This window comes from Jaculus jaculus, chromosome 18, assembly GCF_020740685.1.
Source record: "Jaculus jaculus isolate mJacJac1 chromosome 18, mJacJac1.mat.Y.cur, whole genome shotgun sequence".
Taxonomy (NCBI): Eukaryota; Metazoa; Chordata; class Mammalia; order Rodentia; family Dipodidae; genus Jaculus; species Jaculus jaculus.
The window spans coordinates 5,954,302-5,976,114 of NC_059119.1; the positions used below are offsets into that span (position 1 = coordinate 5,954,302).

General features: G+C 45.2%; 1 long non-coding RNA gene across 1 annotated transcript in view; it reads left to right on the forward strand.

Annotated features, from left to right (window-relative positions):
* Nucleotides 1–20,107, forward strand: part of LOC123455736 — a 57,528-nt gene extending 37,421 nt beyond the window's left edge. The window contains exons 2-3 of the long non-coding RNA XR_006634107.1: nt 7,992–8,082; nt 19,801–20,107. This is a non-coding gene — a long non-coding RNA (uncharacterized LOC123455736). The remainder of the gene's footprint in view (nt 1–7,991; nt 8,083–19,800) is intronic.
* Nucleotides 20,108–21,813: the final 1,706 nt, after the last annotated feature.

Here is a 21,813-nt window from a genome sequence, read left to right on the forward strand (position 1 = left end):
CTCTTGCTTACTTTTCCTCATTACTGGAAGAAACACTTGTCCAAAGGAATGTCTGGAAGCCAGGATTTATTTTGGCTCAGTTTTAGGTGAGGACACCCATAGCAAAGAGGAAGGCGCGGCGGCGGCAGGGGCAAGGAGTGGCCGTGCCTTCGCATCCACAGTCAGGAGGCCAAGATGGATGCTGGGCTTCTGCTAGCTACCTTCATTTTTTCTTTCATCCTTGTCCAGGACCTCAGCCCATGGCACGATGCCATCCACACTCAAGGTAGTTTCTCTCCTCAGTTAAACCTCTCTGGAAATGCCCTCATAGACATGCCCAGAGGTGTGTCTCCCAGGGATTCAAAATCCAGTCAGGGTGGCAATGAGGGTAAAACCTCGCACTATTCTTACGCCCATTTGTATTTACTCAGGGGCCACAATAGGGGTCGGTGCTCCTTCTGACTCCGGGGTCTCAACATGGAGATTCTGAGAGATTTAAAAAAATTTTAATTAGTTATGTACACAGTGCATACAGTCATGTTGGTGCCATCCTTAGCCTCCTCCCTGCCCTCCCCTCCACAGGGACCCTCCCCGTTGGGGATTGTGGGTTGTGCATTGTGGGGTTAGCCATCAGTATGTGTAAGAGGCAATGTCTCTGTGCCTAATGTTCCAACGTGTGGCTCTAATGATCTTTCTGCCCCTCTTCCGCAAACTTCCCTGAGCCATGTTGGGTTTGTTTTAGGCCTACTCAAGTGATGAGGTCTTGGGAGACTCTGTGTCTCTGGATACCTGGTTTGGTAGAAGTTGAGTGTTCTCTGTGTGTCTCCTTCACTCTTGTGCAGGTACCAGGTTCACCAAGAAAGTAGCACTCTTGCACGTTTCCCCAGTTACTCTATGGTTTCAGCTGGGGCCTTTTTGAGGTGTGATGGACTGGCTCTCTACATATGACCTGCATCCATCTGCAAAAGAGAAGCAAATTCTCTAATGGAGAGTAAAGTTAGTACCAGATAAATGGGATAAACTTTTTTTTTAAGAGAATTTAATAGGTGTAGGTCCTCTTGTAGCCCATGATTGGTGGGAGCTTGATAATGGAGAGCAGGCTCATTTTTGAATATGGTTCTGACTTGCTTCCCAGCTTCAGCTTTGGGATCCATTCCACTGAGCAGATCAGTTAGCCAACTCAAGAGCAGCTGGTTTCCTCCCGTGACTCTGTGTCACTGTTGCATTTGTGTGAACATCACAAGATGCTGACAGATTTTATGTCAGTTGTGAGCACATAGGTCAAAGCCCATGTATGTGTGTACGAGGTAACATTCTCAGGACTCTGGGAGACATCAGAGTCAAGTCTGACGTGTGATGCAGTGACTACATTAATCAATGTTGAAATCACTAGCTGTGTGAGTACCTTTCCCAGTACTATGATAAAATACCTGACCCAGAAGCAAAGAAAGGAAGGGTTCCTTCCAACTTAAGAGTCCTAGGTTGCCTCCATCATGGTAAGAAGGCGTGGCGGCAGCAGCGTGAGCTGGTCTCGTCTCTCCACTGTGAGGAAGCAGAGAGCAGTGAACGCTGCTGCCCAGCCAGCTCTCTCTTCTTTATCCATCCCAGGACCACCACCCGTGGGATGCTGCGGCCCACAGAGAAGGTGGGTCTCCCCACCACAATTAATCTAATGTGGATAGCCCCTCACAGGCATGCCAAGGGCTCCTTTCCTGACTTTAGGTGATTTTAGGTCCCTTCAAGTTGACTATCAGTAGAAACCATCCCATTAGCCATACTGAGTTTGAATAACTTAAATGTACATGCGAACCTATAAAACAGTGAGTGCAAGTCAGGGGCCCGTTCTACAGGACAAGCAGGATGAGCCCCCGACTGTTACCTTGTGCGTGTCTGTCACTTCCATGGAGGCGAGGGCTAGCTGTCCAACCCTACCTCGGAACGAGCGCACACGGGGTCAGCGCAGAGCTCGGCGGTGGGGAGCATGCCTGGCATGTTCAAAGGCCTCAACCTGACGCCTAGTGCTGTAAAAAGGAAGAAAGAGAGAGAGAGAGGAAGAAAGAGAAAGAAAGAAAGAAAGAAAGAAAGAAAGAAAGAAAGAAAGAAAGAAAGAAAGAAAGAAAGAAAGAGTGAACACAAGGCAAAGAATTTATACTTTGCTCTTTGCTGTTGGTCTGGGCCCTCTTCCATCCATTCCTGCTGGGCTCTCGTGTCTTCATAGTGTGGCCTGCCTGGAGGCAGATGGGCACCAGTACACCCAGGCATAGCACGTGGCAAGATGGCTCAGCAGGTCAGAGTGCGAGAGCCTCTTGTCGAGTGACCGCTAGGTCTGACTCCTCAGGGCCCACCACAGAAAGCTAGGCATGGTCATGTGTGGCTGTCCCCCAGTCCTCCATGGTGGAGAGCAGGAAAGCACTGGACTCAGTGGCGGGCAGCAGGCCTGGATTGAGAGGGAGGCTCTGATCTCAAGCACTATTCAGATGAGCAATGAGGACGCCTGACGTTCGCCTCCTGCCTCTGCGTGCAGACTCATGCAGGTGCTCATGCGTGAGCACACCCCAGACTTCACACACCCCACGTCCTATGTCCTCATGCACACACACACACACCACACATTTCCCTCTCTCTCTCTCTCTCTCTCTCTCTCTCTCTCTTTCTCTCTCTCTCTCTCTCTCTCACACACACACACACACACACACACACACAATCTGGGCATGGTGACCTACTCTTGGAGTGTGTGTGTGTGTGTGTGTGTGTGTGTGTGTGTGTGGATTCTGGGGATCATTCTCAGGTCCTCATGCTTACAAAGGAATCACTTTACTAAATGAGCCATCTCCCTGGCGCTTAGGTGCTCTTGAGGTCAGAAAGAGCATGGCGTGTTGAAAAAAAACAAAACAAAACAAATTAACTCAATTTTCATACCCAGAATTCAGCAAGCAAGCAGGCCATGATCACGCAGGACAGCACAGTGCCTGAGTTAACACATGAGGACACGGAATCAGTCTTTTCTCTGAAAATCGCCACAGAGTGGGAACAAGAGAAAAAACAAGTGTGTCCTATAAACCACAAACGGGAAAGTCAAGCTCCTAATATCTGCTTATCTATTACAAGCAGACATTTTACTATCTTGTGAGTTTTCAACTCAGGAAACGCTGCTCGCTTTGATTATTTTATCATGCAACTTAATGTGTGTTAGTCACTTCCGGAGCATTCAATCCACTCTGGATAAAGGTGTACAGCCAGGAAGCATATGAATAATTCCTGTGATGCTCTTATTCACCACACATGAGAGATTTGAATACTAATTTGTATTTGTAAAGCAGGACAAACAAGAAATAAGTGGAGGCTGATTCACATTCTGCCATAGTAATAAACACACTACAATATAGTCATGTAGAATAATATTCACCTGTCCTTTCATCATGATGAGTTAATGAAAACAAATCTTTACCTCACTCCCTGGGGAAAGATTCTGCACACTCAGAACATTAAATATGAGGGTGTGCAAAGGGGTAAAACAATAGCACATCTCTGTCTCAAGTCCTGACATCCTCTGACCTTCAGATCCACATGCATGAGAGTTCCTCCACAGATGTGAATGGGTCGTCACTGCCCAAACATGTTCAAATTACTGAAAATCAGCTGGGCGTGGTGGAGCATGCCTTTAATCCCAGCATTTGGGAGGCAGAGGTAGGAGGATCACTGTGAGTTCAAGGCCACCCTGAGACTACATAGTGAATTCCAGGTCAGCCTGGGCTTGAGTGATACCCTACCTCAAAAAACAAAAAATAAACAAAGAACCTGAAAATCATCTTGCCTCTACACACAGCTGATACACTGCAAACTCTCCTTTCCCCTCAAATCTATTTTCTCTTTCCTGTCTCTATACTAAGCATAACCCAGAACCACTTTCCCCACTCAGAATCCTCCTCTGCTACCCACAGCTGCTCACCTCGTGCATAACCATCAGTGCTCAGCTCGAATGTCAGTTTTTCTCCAGGAATATGCACGTGATTTCCCTTCTCCGTCAGCTCGAGTTACGCAGACTCTTCTATACTTCTTCTGCAAGGACGTCTGCTGGCTGAAATGTAACATGTGTCCTGGTGCCTCCCTTGCTGCTTGTAATTAAGCCTCACAGACCCCACTGGTGAAGCTTGGGGGGGTGCAGCCTTTCTGGAGGTGTGTCAGCTGTGTTTATTAGGACCACCTTGCTGAGTATTCACTCCCTAGGTCATTTTGCTTCTGTGACAGATGGGACCCCCTCCCCAGCTACCTTCTCTGTCATGCTTTTCCCACTATGATGGAATTCCCCCCCCCCAAAACTGTAAACTGAAATAAACCCTTTCCTTCTACCAGCTGCTCTTGATAGTCTTTTTTTTTTCTCCAGCAATGAGAAGGTAACTGGAACAGGAAGTGCAGTGGACTGACGGTGGCTCCTAAAATGAAAGGGCCCCAGCCTAAAGCCAGGAAAGTTACCGTCCTTCACAAAAGAGTTATCTACGGATGTCGTTAAAGATATTACGATGAGAAGGCCAGCTTGAATTATCGGGGTGGGGCTTCAATGTAGTAACGACTATCTGTAAACCATACAGAAGAGGCAGAAGCAATGTTCCCAGTGGAGGCAGAGACTGGAGGCTACAGCTATTAATACAGTCATGCGCACAGTCACCACAAGATGCACGAGGCTATCAAAAGGGACTTTTGGGCTGGGGAGATGGCTTAGCACTTAAGGCACTTGCCTGGGAAGCCTAAGGACCCAGGTTTAATTCCCCAGTACCCAAGTAAGCCAGATGTACAAGGTGGCATATGTGTCTGGAGTTTCTTTGCAGTGGCTAGAGGCCCTGAAGTTTCCATTCTCTCGCTCTCTCTCCTTCCCTCCCTCCCTCCCTTTCTTTCTATTTCTCTCTCTCTCAAATAAATAAATAAATAATATTTTAAAAGACTCCAGAGAAAGTGTGACCCTGCGGACTTCTGACAACCTGACCTATAGGAGAATTAATTTTCCTTACTGTGCGTACCCAGTTTGTGGTCATTATTACGGTAGCCACAGAAAACTGTAGGGAACCATACAATCTGCCTTGTAACTACTCAACTCTGCGATAGTGGTGGGAAAAACAGTGTGTAAGGGAGTATAAGCTTGACTGTGTTCCCCTAGAAACCATTTAGGAAACAGTGAGGTGGACCACAGCCCGAGTTTTCCAACCCACATTTCAGCGTGGGGATTACCATGCCCGATGATCATTCTGTACTCCCTTTTGCCAGAGGAGCTCTCTGCCTTTATCCAAGTGGCACATGTCACACCTCCACATGTCCTCCAACCAGTGAGAAGAAGAAGGGGGCAGACAGCAGGTTTCTCCCCTTACAGGAGAAAACCAGGAAGCTGGCCACACATTTTCTGTTAACATTTAATGGGGACCAAACAATCCACCCTTAGCTACAGTGGATGAAGTTCAAGGACGCACTCCTTCTTCTTGGAGAGGTGTGTACACTTAAATAGCTGGCATTTAAAAATTATTTATTTCTTTATATGTTTTTTAGAGAGAGAGGAAGAAAGAAGAAAGAGAGAGACAGAAAGTAAATGGGCATGCAAGGCTTCTAGCAATTGCAAATGAACTCCAGACATATGTACCACCTTGTGCATCTGGCCTTACACGGGTACTGGGAAACTGAACCTAGGTCTTTGATTTTGCAGGCAAGCACCTTAACCACTAAGCCATCTCTTGAGCCCTCAACAGATGGCATTTGATGATGAAGGGGACAATAGACAATGGGGAAACAGTGTGTATTGAAGACACTGAAATAATGAACATATTGAGAAAATAGAAACGCCTAGGTTTTTGTTTGTTTGGTTGTTTTTTGTTGTTGTTGTTGTTTTGAGACCAGATCTCATATATCCCAGACTGACCTCTTACTTACAATGTAGCTGAAATGACGCTGAACTTCTGAGTCTCCTGCCTCTACCTGTCGAGTGCTGGGATTACAAATTTATGCCACCACACCTGGCTTCTGCAGAATTGGGGATTAAACTCAGGGCTCCATGCATGCTAAACAGGTACTCTCCCAACTGAGCTACATCTCCACAAAACCTAGTTTACAAAGCTTAACCAATCAGATCATGTCCAGCTAAATTTGCTACTGCAAACACTAACACAGCCAAAATAAATAAATAAATAATAAAATAAAATAAAATCACAATTTGAAAAGTGTCAGTCAAGTGTGGAAGTAAGGAGGTCTATCTGGGAAATCCTCAAAATAAAAATAATACCAAAAGGTGACCAGTCTTAGAAATCCGTGAGTCACTGTCAAGCATACTGATAAATCATGCATCACAGGAGATCCAGGAGTGGGGAGTGGTAGAAAGGTTAGGTGAAGAAAATAAGATCTCAGATTTAATGAAAAAACATTGACCAACCTAATGCTACAAGCTTACAAACCTCAGAGAGGAAACTTTTTTTTAAAATTCCATACCTAGCCACATCAATGTTAATTTGTCAAGAGCTACAAGAGAAAAGTGAATCATCACATGAGGACAACTTGAAAGGACACCAGAGCTGCGGGACCGTGTCCAACGAGAGACACATCTGCTGGGGTTCTATCATAGAGGCTGCCGCAGCCGCCTTTGAGAGCTTCAGGGTCCTGGGAGGCTGCTGGATGCTGTCCCCTGCCGGAGAAGCAGAGCCCTACTGAGATGCCTTCACAACACATTCAGCTGGCCAGCTGCCCAGCCACAGTCAGAAGCAATGAAATGGCAGTGTGCTCTCTCTTCTGCCATCTCCCGCACCGCCACCAGCACCTACGCTTTAATGCTGTGCTCGCTGCGCAGGAAAAGTGCGGAGAAGGAGCCCAGCCCATGTTCCGTTCGGAGGGCGCATCCTGAAGAGTGGATTTGGCTCTGAGGGAACGAACATGCACAAAGAAATGCCGTGTGCTCCTCCCACGTGGGCTTCTCTTTATTTGATCTGATCCCAGTTCTCTCTACAGAGGATAATATCTTAGATGTGCACATGTATAGGGTTGTCAAACGGTTTAAAGTCTCAAACATTACTTCTTCCCGTTTCTTTGCCCGTTGTCTCCTTTCTCTTCCGGCACTCCAGTTACACAACTGCCTGGCTGATATTCCCCTGCAGGTCTCTGAGGTTCAGTTCTTTCTCCCTAAATCCTTTCTCTACATTTGTGTGTTTTACGTTGGTAGGTCTTTAAAGTTTTTGCTGTAGTGTTTAGTGATATAGTAACTTTGTTCACTGAGGTTATATTTCTCCTATCGTATATTTCAAGTACAAGCATTCCATCTGGTTCACACTGTAACTTCCGTATCTTTCCCATTTCAGTTGTAGTTTAAGTTGGTGGACATCTAATTTTAAGGTTTTTAAAGTTCTTAACCTATCAATCCCACCACCTCCTTTATTTACAAATCTGTTTCTACTGACTAATTCTCTTGGCCATGCACATTTTCGTCATTATTTTTCATGTGCGTGTGTGCAGTTGCGTGCATGTATGTCTGTGGGTGCCAGTGACTCTTGCTTCTCCAGATGAAGGTTCAACCAGCTGTGCATGGCTGCCTGTGGAGTGGACCCCCGCCACAGGGTTTGCACGTCAGCACTTTAACCGCTGAGCCATGTCCCTGGTCCCTTTCTGTTTCTTGCATGCCTGGAAGGTATTAAATGAATGCTGAATATTGTCATAGAAATTTTTCAAGTATCTCGATTTTTCTTGTCTTTGAGCAGTTGTAATTTGTTTGGCTAGTTATTTCAACCACTTGCTGGTCAGCTTGACCACTCTGACCTCTACTGTAAACACTTGTTAGAGAAGTGTGCAGTAAGCTGTGGGCCGTGCTCCAGAGCCTGGGGAGGGCTCCTGGGCAGAAGGACGGGAAAGGTAAAGGACTGCGTCATTTATTCCCCCCGAGAGGCGCTGGCCTGTGCAGCCTGTTGTGGGTCTGGAAGCAATGATGTCTCCCCTTGGTCCAGTTTATTTGCCATGTCCAGGAAAACAGTTCCCTTTCCATTGCCTTCTAGGATCCACAACCTAGAACAAGGGTCAAGTCACAGGGATGGGTCTAACCCCAGCTTCAGCCCTGGCATAGCAGACCCGCACACCTGCCCACAGGTGAGTACTGGACTAAGACAAGACTTGATCTCAAACCCAGCCCATCCCGGACCGTTTGGCCTGCAGAGGAGGCAGGTGCAGTGGGAGCCTCGGCTGTGGCCGCCCACGTACAGCTGCTACCAGAGTTCCTCTTGACCTAAGCCTCGGTGAACCGAAAGGGACAGTTCTAAACTTCAGCCTCAACTCCCAAGTTACAGTGACAGGGAGTAAAAGCGAGATAGACGTTTACAGGTAGTTAGGGACCCAGGCTGGGAAAAACACAGGTGGCCACCTGTCCCTGAGAGACTAAAGGGAACTTCAGTCTGACTCAAGATGGCCAGCAGGAGCACGTTCTGGCTCTTCCTCCTTAAATTCCCCCCATTCCCACCTGCTTGTTTTTGTCAGTCTGCACTCTCCCTCTTGAGCCACCAACCAATCAAATTCCTCCACATACATTTAGACTTAGCCAATGAAACTCATCCTAACACAATGCCTAATTTGCATCTCAAAGGTTATAAGGAAGCTAATCCTTCTGTGTGCTTGAACTTGTCAGTGCTCTGCAAGTCCTATGACAGATGAGCTCTGGAGACACTGGCGTGGAGGGTCCTGCTGGCCCTCTGAGTATCAGACACTCTAATCCCAAGGTAGGCCCGACCGGAGCCGAGAAGGCTCCGTCACTCTGGAAACCAGTGACCATAGTGAGGCAGGCATACTCTAACTATAAACCCTGTAAGGAAAGTGTAAGAGGAAAGCACAAGGGAATGCCAGACTTTGATCTCTGCAAACAGACTCTTTGTTTACTTAAAGAAAAGGTGAGGGGCCTCAGCTATCTGGTGGGATGGAGGCTGAAGTGCTGAGCCAGGCTGGGGTGAAAGTTTATAATGAGGATCCTAAGGAAAACAGACTGGACCAGGTGCAGTTGATAAGAAAATTGTAGCTGTTTGTGTCCTTGTTCAGAATAGACTTCTCCAGCTAGGAATGTCTAAGGGAGGATACTCACATGGTCTCTGGTCCTTCAAGGCCAGCTAGGCTAAGGGCAGCACATCAATCAGCAAAGGGTCCCTAGCCAATGCTTCTGTTGTTTTTTTTTTATTGCCCAGGAGCTTTAGGGATAGTTATTAACTCTTTTGTTCCCTTCAGTTTTCAGGGAAGGCTATTAACCCTTCAAACCCTCCCCTGGAAAAATCTTTTCTCTCCACAAATGGTAACCTATATCTTCAGTGAAGCGCTTGGTTTCAGATTTCATTCTCAATAAAACATTTCAATGAAAATTAACGATCCAAAAGATTCCTGGTCATTCTATGTTGTCCTGGTGTCTTTCAGCCCACATACAATCACAACTAGCATAATTCTTCTAGTATTTTTGTCTTTTGTGTGTCCTGCAGAAGTTCACCCCATCAACTCACACCACACTCACAGAGGTCTCTGCAGAAAGACCCTCTCAACCTTGCGGAAGCACCACATCTCTGAGGTGTTTAGAAGTGTCATCATTTCATAGCAAGACTCTACAAAGTGCATCTTTCCACTTCTTCAGGGACTTTTCCTCTCACTGAACAATTCCCTGAGGCGCTGTTTTAGATATTTCTACATTCTTAGCAAAGAATTTCACAGCTATGCCATCTGCCTCCTCTTTAGATCATGTTTACTGAGCGCCCTAGATTGATGTACACCCGAGAGCTACATCTTAATTTTAGCATTGTTTGCCATCTGTAAAGTCTTGGCATAAGAGAAGATTTTCATTTCAAAGCCAGCACATCCTGGATCTCTAATCCTTCACAGATCTTCATGGGGCTTCTCTCAGCACTCTTGTATTTCACTCAGCAGCGAGCAAAGTCAGGCGACAGTTAACACTCTGCATTGGAATTGTCTTAGACATGTCTTCTAGTTTAGTAGACACACTTTCCATTTTCCATACTACCCCAGGCAATGACACGATGAGCTTCCAACCACTCTATAACAGATGTCCCTTTCCTAGCTTCCAACATCTCCTTCAGTTTAATTTTTTTAACTATATATCCTCAATGATTACCACCCAGGATCTAGCAGTGATCTCAAATGGCACTTCATTTCACTAATAACGTCCTCAAATTCCATTCCGTTTTCCCCATCAATTTGTCCCAAAATGATCACTGGAACAGAAACCCCTTTATCATGATGACATATACATCTTAAAGGAGGAAGATTTAACTCACCATATCACAGAATCCATGTTTTAACCTGCATAGACTTGCTCCCAGAGACCCACTTCCTCCAGCAAGGTCCCAATTACTGAAGTTTGCAGAACCGCCTAAAACAGCACCATGGTGTTCAAACATGAACCTGTGGAGTCCTCAAAGTCTTTAAAGTTCCTGCAGTTTTAAGAGTATAAGTCCCCAGTCTCTACTAAGAATCAAGGCACTTTCTTTTTTTAAAAAATTTTTTTTTGTTCATTATTTATTTATTTATTTGAGAGCGACAGACACAGAGAGAAAGACAGAGGAAGAGGGAGAGAATGGGCGTGCCAGGGCTTCCAGCCCCTGCAAACGAACTCCAGACACGTGCGTCCCCTTGTGCATCTGGCTAATGTGGGACCTGGGGAACCGAGCCTCGAACCGGGGTCCTTAGGCTTCACAGGCAAATGCTTAACCGCTAAGCCATCTCTCCAGCCCTCAAGGCACTTTCTTAACTGCAAGTTTCTATAAAGTTAAGATGGAAGTTAGTATTTCTGAGACACAGTGACATGTAGTAAACAGGCCCTCTCTGAAAGGAGGGATGGGAGAAGGGGAAGGGAGATCAAACCAAAGCAAGAGGGAAGCACAGCCCAGCTCTATGTCCAGCACAGGGAGCAGTGTGTCCTGCTGTGACCTAAAGGGACATGGGCAGCACTGCTCCTATGGTCCTGCTTTTGCATCCTGCCTAATTCTCACTTGAGCTTCCTCAGTAGATATTCCATGTTCCTGGCTTCTCTGACATACTGGAGTCACCATTGAAACTTAGGGTTCTGTGGTCAACTCCATGTTGCTGGGACAAACATGCAACCAAACACAGCTTATAGGAGTAAAAGGGTTTGTTTCAGGCTCACGTATTCCGGGGAACACTGTCAATGGTGGAAGGCGCTGGCTTCCTTTCATAGATCTATGCAGGGAGATGCAATCAAACAGCCACAAAACACCAACGCCAGCAAGCACCAACCACCAGTTTCTCTGAACACACTCAGTGGGGCTGGACTCAGATCCACCTCCAAACATACCTCCAAGATCCACCCCCCATGACCCACCCCTCTAGCAGGGATCTGCTTGCTAGGGGATGAAGTTGCAAGCTCAATCTTAATAAAACACCTGAGTCTATGGGGCCATACATTTACACGATCACAACCAAACTAACACAGGCTCACCCTCGTAGCTTCATGCATCCCCTCTCTCGGGAGCTGTCGTCAGGGATTCTGACCTTGTCCCACACTGCCTGATCTCCAGACCCGTTTCTGAAGTCAGTGCAGAGGCCTCTATGCTTCTGTAACTCTTGCACTATGCAGGCTGTGCGGATCACATGGCCATTCAAGGTCTGCCATCCGCTCCCACAACACCTGGGCCCTTTGGATCATGGTTGCAGTGGCCTCTGAGCCTGGGTAGCTAAGTCTAAGAAATAATGTTTTCACTGAGGCCCTATGCAAGTAGGGTACCCTGTGGTTCTCTGATCTCAAGGAGAAACTTTTCAAATGAGCTTACTAGTTTGTACTCTGAACCCTGGGATGAATGCGGTCTGGTCAATTACGGAGATGCCTTCGGAGGACTCTTTCCTACTGACCCAGTGTATAGTATGTGACTTCTTTTTTATAATCTTTTATTACTAGTTACTTATTTGAGAGAGATAGAGAGAAAGAGGCAGATAGAGAGAATGGGCATGCCAGGGCCTCTAGCCACTGCAAATGAACTCCAGATGCATGCGTCACCTTGTGAATCTGGCTTACGTGGGTTCTGAGGAATCAAACCTGGGGGCTCTTAGTCTTCACAGGCAAGTGCCTTAACTGGTAAGGCATCTCTCCAGCCCAGTATGTGACTTCTTAGGAATGGAGCTAATCTCTTTAAGAAACAACCTTCCCTCCTGGTCTACAAATGTTAACAGGCTTTCAAATCCATCTGTCCTGAGTTTTGCTCATAGTTCCCACTGCAAATCTGGCTAGACATAGCCAGCAATAACCCTGACATGACCCAATCAAATCAATTAGCACTTTAGCCTGTCAGGACATAAACACAAGACAAATTCTTTTGCCAGAATGCTCCATGGCAGCTTCTAGTCTGAACTCCAACCGAACCCTTGTTTCCATTTTAAATATCATAAGTGGAGAGTTTATTTACTACCTGCATTTCTATTAGCATGACTTCTTCTGAGTTCCCACCTTAATTATCCAATGAACTCTGCCTATAGCATTTTAGGGTTTCTCCAGCCCATATCTTGAAACCTTTCCAACTTCCGCCCACAAACTAGCTCAGAAGGTTTACAAACCTCTTGGCTAGGTTTACTAACAAGAATTACCCCACCTCACTGGTAATAACTTTGCATGTTAGTTACTTTCTCATCCCTGTCACAGGGTGCTTGACATAAACCAGTTAAAAGAGGAAATATCGATTCTGGCTTGTGTCAGAGGGGTCAGTCCATGGTCTTGCCCTTGTTGCAGCTCCTTTGTGAAGCAGAACATCATACAGTGGAGAAAATTCTTCATCTGTTTGATGGGTAGGATGCAAAGCCTGAGGCTGTGGAGATGGCCCAGTGGTTAAGTGTGCTTGCTTGCAAAGCCTGTTTCCAGGGGCTCATTCACAAGCCACACATGTTAGATGCAAGAAGTGGTGCTAATGTCTGGTGTCTGTTTGAAGCAGATGCCCTCGAGTGCGTGTACACACACACACACACACACACACACACACACACACACACACAGGTGGTGGGCACAAATAAGTATTTTTTTTAAAAGAGCACGGCAGTGACAGACGGAAATGAGGAACGGCTACTTAATGACACTGTCCCAAGTTATCTACTTCCTCTGAGTAGGAACCACCTCCTTATGTTGCCAGAACTTTCCAAAACAGTGTGACCAGCGGGGGACCATGTATCCAATACATGAGCCTGTGGGGGTCATGGACAAAATATAAACAAAGTGTTTGCCAGAATGTAACAAGAATGACTCTAGATCAATGTCTGAAAATCCTTCAACTCATGCCCATGTTTCATATTTAAACCATAACTACCTATTTTGGGATTCTTGTTGTAGGACATAGTATACTTTAAGTTTAAAATATGTATTTACTACTGTGCCAAATAAAACTAAAATCACCCAAAGGACACTGCACTAGAACAAAGAAAACTAACTTACTATTTCTGGTGGTTTCTTGGGGTGAGGAATTCAATGACAGCTCACCAGTGGGGTCCACTCTGCTCTAGAAGAGAATTCAGTTACAGCTCACCAATGGGGCCCACTCTGCTCTAGAAGACAATTCAGTTACAGCTCACCAATGGGGCCCACTCTGCTCTAGAAGAGAATTCAGTTACAGCTCACCAATGGGGCCCACTCTGCTCTAGAAGACAATTCAGTTACAGCTCACCAATGGGGCCCACTCTGCTCTAGAAGACAATTCAGTTACAGCTCACCAATGGGGCCCACTCTGCTCTAGAAGAGAATTCAGTTACAGCTCACCAGTGGGGCCCACTCTGCTCTAGAAGACAATTCAGTTACAGCTCACCAATGGGGCCCACTCTGCTCTAGAAGAGAATTCAGTTACAGCTCACCAGTGGGGCCCACTCTGCTCTAGAAGACAATTCAGTTACAGCTCACCAATGGGGCCCACTCTGCTCTAGAAGACAATTCAGTTACAGCTCACCAATGGGGCCCACTCTGCTCTAGAAGAGAATTCAGTTACAGCTCACCAGTGGGGCCCACTCTGCTCTAGAAGACAATTCAGTTACAGCTCACCAGTGGGGCCCACTCTGCTCTAGAAGACAATTCAGTTACAGCTCACCAATGGGGCCCACTCTGCTCTAGAAGAGAATTCAGTTACAGCTCACCAATGGGGCCCACTCTGCTCTAGAAGAGAATTCAGTTACAGCTCACCAATGGGGCCCACTCTGCTCTAGAAGAGAATTCAGTTACAGCTCACCAATGGGGCCCACTCTGCTCTAGAAGACAATTCAGTTACAGCTCACCAATGGGGCCCACTCTGCTCTAGAAGAGAATTCAGTTACAGCTCACCAGTGGGGTCCACTCTGCTCTAGAAGAGAATTCAGTTACAGCTCACCAGTGGGGCCCACTCTGCTCTAGAAGAGAATTCAGTTACAGCTCACCAGTGGGGCCCACTCTGCTCTAGAAGACAATTCAGTTACAGCTCACCAATGGGGCCCACTCTGCTCTAGAAGAGAATTCAGTTACAGCTCACCAGTGGGGCCCACTCTGCTCTAGAAGAGAATTCAGTTACAGCTCACCAATGGGGCCCACTCTGCTCTAGAAGAGAATTCAGTTACAGCTCACCAATGGGGCCCACTCTGCTCTAGAAGACAATTCAGTTACAGCTCACCAATGGGACCCACTCTGCTCTAGAAGACAATTCAGTTACAGCTCACCAATGGGGCCCACTCTGCTCTAGAAGAGAATTCAGTTACAGCTCACCAGTGGGGCCCACTCTGCTCTAGAAGACAATTCAGTTACAGCTCACCAATGGGGTCCACTCTGCTCTAGAAGAGAATTCAGTTACAGCTCACCAATGGGGCCACTCTGCTCTAGAAGACAATTCAATGATAGCTCACCAATGGGGCCCACTCTGCTCTAGAAGATGCAGTTTGCTGCTAGTGGGGTGCAACCATCTAAATCAAGTCTTGTCTGGGGCTGGGAAGTCCTCTCTCAAATGCTTCCTTATAAGGTGGGCAAGGTGACACTGGCTGCTTTTTCCCCATGTTAACCTCTGGGGAACACTGTGTGAGTGTCCTCATTACCTGGTGGCCCATTTCTCTCCCTGTGGAAAATCTAAGAGAAAAGGCTGGGGTTGTGTCAGCTTTTATCAGGCAGCTCCAACAGTCCCACAACCCAACTTCACAAGATGTCTGTGGTTTACTCAAGTCCACTCTGATCCAGAGTGCAAGGGAATACACATTCACGTATACTAAGGAGTAAGGATTTCTGGGGACACTTTCAGAGACAGCGAGGCACAGGTGGACATCCAACCATGGGCAATATATTTGAACTTGCCAGCAGGGACATTTTCCTTGTGATGGAAGGAGGAAAGAAATGAGCATTGAGCAGATGAAGAAGTTGGAGAACAGTGTGGTTGTGGCCGTGACCTCAGCCACTGGAGCAGATGGGAGCCGCAAAGGCCCTTTGGATGTGTCCAGGCTGAGGACCGACACTCTATGCCCATATCAAGCAGTCACTGGATGTGCATTGTCCCTGAGGAAATGCCATGACCTTGAGCCAGCCACTGCCTTTACCTAATGGCAGGTATTAGGGAGGGATCGGTTAGGAGCTCCCGAAGGTGAGAAGAGTGAGAACCCGCATACTGAAGGGACTTCTGCTGCCATGCCACAGCAGTGCCCACACAGCGAACGTTAGAAGGAAATTGGTGATGTAGAATTGAAAGCAGCTTTTAATAATGACAGCATAATTAGGTCATTTAAGACAAACAAAATTCAGGGAATTATTTAATTTATGATTTATGACAGAAAGAGCACAGAGAAAGAGGAAGAGAGAGAAAAACATTATGGGTATGCCAGGACCTCCTGCCACTGTAAATGAACCCTAGACACATGTGCCACTTTGTCCACCTGACTTTACATGGGTGCTGGGGAATTGAATCCAGGCCATCAGGCTTTTCAAGCAAGTGCCTTTAACCACCAAACAATCTCTTCAGCCCAAATTAAAGGAATTCTTAATGAAAACTCTTCAGATAGAACATGCTGGGCTTGGTGGTGCACACCTTTAATCCCAGCATTTGGGAGGCAGAGATAGGAGGATCACTGTCTCTCAAGGCCACCCTGAGAGACTACACAGTAAATTCCAGGTCAGCCTGGGCCACAGCAAAATCCTACCTTGAAAAGTGACAACAATAAAAAAAAAAAAATTACTCCCAAAATACAAACAAGAAAACGTAGGAGGAAATAAAGACCACCAGTAGCTAGGCTTGATGACGCACACGTGTAACCCTAGTGCTTGGGAGTGGCCGAGGCTGCAGGGTGGCTGGACTCTTGAGCCAGTCGGGGCTATGTAGAGTTCTAGACCAGCCTAGTTTATACAATGAGAAATTAACCTGAAAAAAGGAGAGAGTGGACTGGAGATATGGCTTAGTGGTTAAGGCACTTGCCTGAGAAGCCCAAGAACCCAGGTTCAACTCCCTAGAACCCATGTAAGCCAGATACACAAGGTCATGCATGTGCACAAGGTAGTACACATGTCTGCAGTTTGACTGCCGTGGCTAGAGGCCCTGGCATGCCAATTCTCATAAAAGAGAGAGAGAGAGAGAGAAGCTAAATTGGTAAATATAAATAAGAAATATAAATGAGTAGCAATTGTATAAAATACTGGTCATATGTCATTTGAGGGTTTAATTATATTGAGAATAATACAAAAATAGAAGGTAAGTGGATAACCTTTTGTATTAGTTAATTAGAAGTTAATGTTGTATATTGCATGTCCCAGAGAACCATTATAAGAACAGTTATAAGATAATAGAATGGATAAATGAATGGTAATTTTAAAGGTTTCTTTAGTCCTAGAGAAGAAAAAAATGGTATAGAAAACAGATGTTCCTAGTAGAAAAATCAATACCAATGTAATATGTATAAATTCCAACGATATGCATAGTTCTATTACTTTTAAATTAAATATATCAAAGGAAGGTTTATGATTGTCAGGGTGGATTAAACACCAGCTGGGGCTAAGGAGATGGCTCAGTTGGTAAAGTGTTTGCCATATAAGCCTGAAGACTTAAGTTTGATCCACAGAATGCACATTAAAAAAATAAATAAATCAAAGCCAAGTGCTGTGGAATGCTTTGGGGAGGCAGATAGAAGCAAATTCCTGCGACTCACTGGCCAGTCCGGCAAGCTTACCTGATGAGCTGCAAGCCAAGGAAAGTCCACAGTGCCTGACGAATGACACCCGGGGCTGTCTCCTGGTACACACACACACACATACACACACACTTGTGCACGTCCACCCTCACACGTGTGCACTGCACACACATGAACAAGGACATGCCATGCCGTGGTTGTTTGTATTAAGAATCTCCCATAAGCTCATGTGTTCTGAATGCTTGCTTCCCAGCTGGTGGCGATTTGAGATGTTTCTCATGAAGTGAGTAACTTGAGTCCCCAGCAGCCTTGCTGGATGAAGTGTCACTGGGGTTGGATTTTTGAGTACAACCCTGAAGTGTGTTTGGGGGTGGAGAGAGAGAAGGAGAGAAAAAACTGGGCACTGGGGAATTGAATCTGCGTCCCTTGGCATTGTCAGCAAGCACCTTAACCACTAAGCTATCTCTCCAGCCTGACTTCACTATTTTTTGATGGCTTGTTTGAAAAATCATTATTCTGGTGACATTTTGTAATTGAATTCTCCCTTGACTCTACTGCATAGGCACAGAACAGTATGAGTGACTCCAGCAATGTGACCCTCAGTGCTGGGACCAGAAGCAGCTGATGGGAGGAAAGGTTCATGTCAGCCTTGCAGGTTCCAGGGGAGGCTCCACAAATGGCAGAGGAAGGTGGCACACGGCCATAGACCCAAGCAGAGAGGCGTCATCAAAAGCTTGCAAGGGCTTAGTGGTTAAGGCACCTGCTGGCCAAGGCAAAGCCAAAGGACGCAGGTCTGATTCTCCAGTACCCATGTAAACACAGATGCACAGGTGGTGCATGTGTCTGGAGTTCATTTGCAGTGGCTGGAGACCCTGGCACCCTGGCACACTCTTTCCCCCCACCCATCTGCATTTCTCTCTCAAATAAATAAAATATTTTTTAAAATAATGAAGCAAAATGCAAATTATCAACATTTTGACAAGATCATAATGGAGACACAACATATCAGAACTTATAAATTCAGCTAAAGTAGTGTATAAAAATATATTGGTTGAATCCATACATCAATGAAGAAGACCAAAGTTCATCAATTTTAAGTTTCAGTTAGGCAGCTTCAACAGAAGGTGAGTTAAATGGAAGGAAAGAAGAGAGGAAAAAATAATGGTAAAAACAGAAATTGGGCTAGAGAGATGGCTTAGCGGTTAAGCGCTTGCCTGTGAAGCCTAAGGACCCCGGTTCAAGGCTCATTTCCCCAGGACCCACGTTAGCCAGATGCACAAGGGGGTGCATGCGTCTGGAGTTTGGAATTTGTTTGCAGTGGCTGGAAGCCCTGGCGTACTCATTCCCTCTCTATCTGTCTCTTTCTCTCCCTCTCTCTCTGACTTTCAAATAAATAAATAAAATATGAACAAAAAATATTAAAAAAAACCAGAAATTAGTGCACAGCAAAGCAGACGCAATGAATGATAGCAACTGTTGTTATTTGAAAGAATTAATAAAATGATATGGCAAAGGGCATGGGTGTGTAAGAAAAAGAAGTGATATATAAAACATCATTATAAAGAATAATGAGGCATCAAGAAAGTTCCCATAGGCATGAAAAAGATGATAAAATAATAGAAACAATTTAAAAGAAATTAATTTGAGGGAAATGAAAAAAATTTTTAGAAAATATCACTTACTAAGACTATAAAAAATAGAAACACCAAGTAACTCAATATCTATTAAAGATATTTAACCTGTTGTTTAAAAATCCTCCCCAAAGGAAACTATAGGCTCACATGGATTTACTAGTAAATTTTTGAAAAAAATACATAAAGAAGTAACAAGCTTTATACAAGCTCTTTTATTGGAAAAGAGACATTTGTTTTTCTAGTGCACCTTTTATGAAAGCAATGCGACCCAACTCAACCTGACAAGGGCACCACAAAAAGAAATTACACATCAATCTCTAACAAACATAGATATAAAATCTTTAACAACATAGTATACAACTGAATTTATTCCTCTCTAAATTGAGCTTATTCTATGAATGTAAGTTTTATTTAGCACTTAAAAACTAACAACCAAATTCACATAAAAATGAGGATTATGTTATGAATACCTTGATTCTTGTAAAGAGATAATTTAAGAAAATCTGTTCCCCTCTGTACCCTAATTTTACTATATGCATGTTTGTTCGTTTATTTATTTATTTGTGAGAGAATAAGAAAGAGAGAGGGAGGGAGGGAGGGAGAGAAAATGGGGACACCAGGGCCTTCAGCCTCTGCAAATAAACTCCAGATACATCACCACCTTGTGCACCTGGCTTACATGGGTCCTCAGGAATCAAACTGCATCCTTTGGCTTTGCAGGCAAGCAATCATTAAGCCATCTCTCCAGCCCTATATGTATATTTTAAAAATATATTGTAGGCTGGAGAGATGGCTTAGTGGTTAAGTGCTTGCCTGTGAAGCCTAAGGACCCCGGTTCGAGGCTCGATTCCCCAGGACCCACGTTAGCCAGATGCACAAGGGGCACATGCATCTGGAGTTCGTTTGGTGTGGCTGGCAGCCCTGGCGTGCCCATTCTCTCTCTATATATATATCTATCTCTATCTGCCTCTTTCTCTCTCTGTCTGTCGCTCTCAAATAAATAAATAAAATAAACAAAAAAATTATTGTGCCCTAGGAATACAAAGCAACATCCTTTCTGTCATTTGTTTTGAGACAGGTCTCATGCATCCCAGGCTGGGCCCACACTTGTTCATGTGGCTGAGGAAGACACTGGAATTCTAACCCACCAGCCTCTACATTCTGGTCGCTGGGACTTGAGATTATGTATGTGAGTTACCACACCTGGTTAATGTGGTGCAGAGGGCAGAACCCAGAGCTTTGTGCATGCCAGCCAAGAACTCTACTCACTAAACCACCTTCTCAGCCCTCAACATTCTGAAGTGATGAACACTACGGAAATCAAACCACAGACAGCATACCCAGTGGTAAAATGTTGAAACTCTTTCTTCTTTGACTGAAATTGACATAGGGGTATTAGCCTTAAGGCTCATATTTGATATTTGACTAGAGAGTCTAACCATCAGAAGATACTTGTTTTTAAAATAAAGACTGGAAAGGAAGAAGTCAAGCTGTCATTATTTGTAGAGCTCATGATGATATACTAAGAAAATCCAGAATAATATATAAACTATTTGTGGTGACATGAAAGTAAAATGTCCCCTTATAGCCTAAAGATTCTGTGATTACACTTCCTACTTAATTCTCAACTTGGGGAGCCCCAGGGAGGTGGAGCTTGCAGGGAGGTGTGTCACTGGGGGTGGACCTTGAGGTTTATTAGGCAAGCCCACTGGGTGTCCATGAGTGAGCCCACTCAGACCACTTTCTTGCTAATACGTGAAGATGTGAGCCATGCTCCCCCACCATGATGAGACCTCCTCCGGAAGCTGTGAGCAGAAGTAAAACTTTTCCTCCCATAAGCTGCTTCTGGTCGGGGATTTTGTCCCAGCAACGAGAAGGCGATGGCTACACTATTTGAACTAATAATTGAATCTAAAATGTGGTGGATATAAGATCATCATGTAAAAACAGTTTGTATCTCTGTATATCATCCACAATTAGATGTTAAACCATACCATGTATAATACCAAAATACAGATGTGCATTGGGTTACTGCCAACAAAAGATATATATCATTCCTACACTGTCAGCTGCCAGCATCCTGGAGGGAAGCTAAATAAATTTAGATGTAAGTTTTTAGTTCTTCGCTAAGAATTCTGAAGTTGTCAATGCTTTTCAAATTATAAACTTTTCATTATCGTAATCCAAATCCTGCTAGCAGGGTTTGTTAATTAATGTATTTATTATTTGCAGGCAGAGATGGGAGGGGAGGGGAGGGCACGCCAGGGCATCTTGCCACTGCAGACAGACGCAAGCAGCAGGGGCAACCTTGTGCATATGGCTTTATATGGGTGCTATTTGCAAATAAATGTAATATATATGTTGTATTTGCAATGTATATGAAAATAAATACAAATTAATAATTAAAAAGTAGGGCCAACACTTAGGGAAATTGGCATTTAACAACAATTATTTCTGAGGTTGCCATTTAGCTTTCTGGACTGCCAAGAAGTTGAAAGTCTGAGCTCCGTTTCGGACACGGTCTGCCCACCATGTGCACGTTCAGCATCTCCCTGAAGCATGTGCATCAGCTTGTCATGGAACTAAACTGAACGCTCCAGGTGCTCATGCTGAGTAGTCACACGTCAGCAGAGAACTCCAGAACGAGCGCTGCGCAGCCATGGGATGAACGCGCGCGACGTGCCGGAGGGAGGGTGTCACAAGCACACGGTAGGAAAGAGTGTGCAGAATGGAACCGTGTCCACGTGAGGTCCAGAGCCCGCCCCGTGTTGGTACACTTGGAGTACCCTTGGAGAATGCAGGGCTAAACATGTAGCAGGAACAGGAAGGGATATTCTGGGGAGCAGGCAATTACTCTCTTTCTTTTCTTTGCTTCTTCCATGGAGCCCAGACAGTCTCAAAAGTCATGATCCACCTGTGTAGCGGACAGCTTCAGGTTTGCTGAGATAAACTTCCAGATCAGGCACAGTTATGGAGGAAGGGATTTATTGAAGCTGACAGATCCAAGGGAAGTTAAATTAATAAAGCACTGAATATATTGGGTCCATGTATTTAACCTACCACCACCTGCCTCAGTCTCCTGAGCACTCAG